We start from the raw sequence: 2,962 nt of genomic DNA, 5'->3' as shown, positions 1-2,962 counted from the left end.
TTAGAAATCCACCCGCTATATATACTCATGAAATTGCAAAATATCAAAATTCTCATCAAAGTCAGAAACTGTTTCAAATTAGATCCAGACATCAACTGCTAAAAAGATCAAAAGACAATATTTTAGCCCTGTTTGATAAACTTGACAGCAATGGTCGTAAACAATCAAAAATAAAAATAAAGATACCAAAGCTCACTTTTAAAAGAAACATAAAGAAGAAAACAGTTTTGCAAAATCTAAAAAAAAACTTACAAAATATGTTTATAGTTTAACTTTAACTGAAAAACTTGTAAGATTATTGCAAATAGGGACGAAAATCTCATTGTGGTTCTCTGCACAAAAATCAAAAAATTAAAACAAAGCCAAAACGTGTGGTTTGTGAGTCTAACCAGAGAAAATAGCCTAGGAATGTAACTCAGAATCTAGACGAAAAGAAGTTGACCTCTAATTGTACCTGCAAACTCAAAACCATGCTTGATTACCCAAAATATTTTATACCTAAAACACAATAAGCATATTAATACATCAACCAAAATTAACAAAACAATATACCTAAAAAACATTTCACTTTAGTCGCTTTGCTTCCTTATCGTTCAAGTAGTTAAAATCCTACAGAGTATTTAATATTGTTTTTCTTGATTTCTTTCCTTCATTCTCTTGTAATTACAACCAAGATTTTATCTCCAATAGCAAAAGGAGAACACAAAATTTAATTTGAAATTCAAAAACCCTGGAACTTGACGAATAAACTAAACCCAGAAAACATAAAATTGTAATTTCACGTCAGTTGCTTTCCCCTTCCTCACAACCAGAACTTAATTGACAGCACATTTTTAGTTTAAAGATGATATCAAACTCATTCACGAAAACTAACATACCAGGAAATTATAGTTTTCTATGTCATAATATTTCTCTCAGGCATTTCATCGATCAGTTGGTAGCGCTTTGACTATCTATCTATGATTTTTTACGTTGGCTTATAAACTAAATGAGATGTTATATACCTGGCACAGAGAACGGAGATAGGAAACTGACACCATTTGACACTTGTTTTGTGTATTTAAGATACATGAAGAAGCTTCATCAATTATGAGAACAAGCAACTCAAACCAAATAATAAGTAAATTTATGGACTTCGAAATAGCGCAAGATTTGCGTGTTTTATTGAACATGGGATGCGACCATAGAAAAATTAGAACCCAAAAATCACAGAACATACATGTTTTAGGAGAAGATCAAGAGTGTTACATACCTTTTGAAATTATCCACCAAATCGAGAGCCTAGTGATTATAAGTTGAGATTAAGATTTCCAATCGAACCCATCAACAAAGGATACACCAGCAACATCCATCGACCATGTGTTTGTGGAGAAAGAAAGAGGGATGGAAATTCCACGCCTTCACCAAAATTCGCCATGTAAAAGAGGCGCCATTTCTGATGACGATTGGGAAACTTCAACGTTTGAGATTGTATACAAACCAGAAATAAAGGAACAAGAAGTGGTAGAAAAAGAAGAGGGTTTGACGAAATAGCTGCTTCATCAAGACAATCGTTTCTCAATTTCGTAAGGAAATTGCTAAATTCCTATAAATGAAAAAGAAAGAATAACATATTATAAATGGAAAAGAACGATACTATAATTCAATCGACAAATCATAACAAGGAGAGGTTTTAATTTTCATCCAAATATTTGATACGAAAAACCTCTTATTAGACGCAATCTGTTCTTGCCTTTTGTTGAATCCTCTAAGATCTCCATAGCCGACCACCGTAATCTCAAGAGATGGAGAAAGAAAATGGGAGATTATGAGTGATTGTATGCCAAGCAATGTCTCCCAAAATACGTGCCTTTTGGAAGCGTGGAACCAAGGGTATGTGTCGTATGAGGGAAAAGAAAAGAGAAGAGGTTCACGTCCGACGGTTAATGGATATATGTGGAGAGTGCAACGGTTTTCACTTAAATGGATGAGATGGTGCGGAACTATGAAACGACGTTATGGATCATTGTGTCTGCCAAAGAGATAGGTGATGTGGCGTCTATAGAAGGCCGCGAATTTGATTTGACCGGCACCAGAAAAATAATGTTTATATATATATATATATATATATATATATATATATATATATATATATATATATATATATATATCTGATGTGTGCTTCTTTGATTCCATGTTGGTTTGTTGGTTCATATTAACATAAGGTTTATGGTTTCTTGCATGTTCAAGATAATGTATTCTTTTCCCCGTTAGAAATGCTTTACAAGGTAAGAAATATCCATCTTTTTTTAACGTGTTTGTATGATTCAAGGGTTAGTCGATGATCTAGTTTAAAAGACATCATGATTTAATAAAAATCTTTACAAGGAAGTAAATATGGTATGTTTTTTCGTTGCTTTCGGTAGAGGATCTATTGGGTAGCATCATAATCGAAGGAATCATTGCAATGTTGAGGAATGGTGGATATAGACCTTAATGCTCATACAAATTATTTCAACTTCTAAAAATTTTTAATTTTATTTTATATTCTTTTTGGTCCGAAAAGTTCATATACATCCTATTTTAACTTTTTTTTTTGTCAAAAGATTATGACTTTCACGAGTCTTTATAATACTTTGCAGATATTGATTAACCTCCAAAACACAACTCTTAAGAACAGTCTTCTCCGATTCCAAATCATCTAGATGCTTGTTGGCGTAATTCAACTTCACCGAAAGGACCTTACCTTTTCAGTCTTTTGAGCCAGTGTATCCATGAGGTTGTTCTCTGTAGCAAGGTCTTTCTGAAGTTGTTCTATCTTCGAGATAACAGAAGTGTTGAGCTCGGTATTGTCAAGCTTGATTTCTGATCGAACATGGGAAAGCGTCTCTTTCTCAGTTTGTAGAGTGGAGCCAAGACTCGCAATGACTTTATTAACATTCGCAATGACTTTGGGCCAGTTGACTTGGACTCTTATTGGGCT

General features: G+C 33.5%; 1 long non-coding RNA gene across 1 annotated transcript; it reads right to left on the bottom strand.

Annotated features, from left to right (window-relative positions):
- LOC145131869 (uncharacterized) lies at window positions 1-2,025 on the bottom strand. The gene is made up of 2 exons (XR_013717832.1): window positions 1,706-2,025; window positions 1-1,585 (listed from the first exon to the last, which is right to left on the bottom strand). It is a non-coding gene; the product is annotated as an uncharacterized LOC145131869 (long non-coding RNA).
- Window positions 2,026-2,962: the final 937 nt, after the last annotated feature.

Source organism: Lactuca virosa, chromosome 1, assembly GCF_052849685.1.
Source record: "Lactuca virosa cultivar CGN04683 chromosome 1, Lactuca_virosa_CGN04683_v6, whole genome shotgun sequence".
Lineage (NCBI taxonomy): Eukaryota > Viridiplantae > Streptophyta > Magnoliopsida > Asterales > Asteraceae > Lactuca > Lactuca virosa.
The sequence above is the reverse complement of the archived record's forward strand: the minus strand, read 5'-3'. Positions and strand labels throughout refer to the sequence as shown.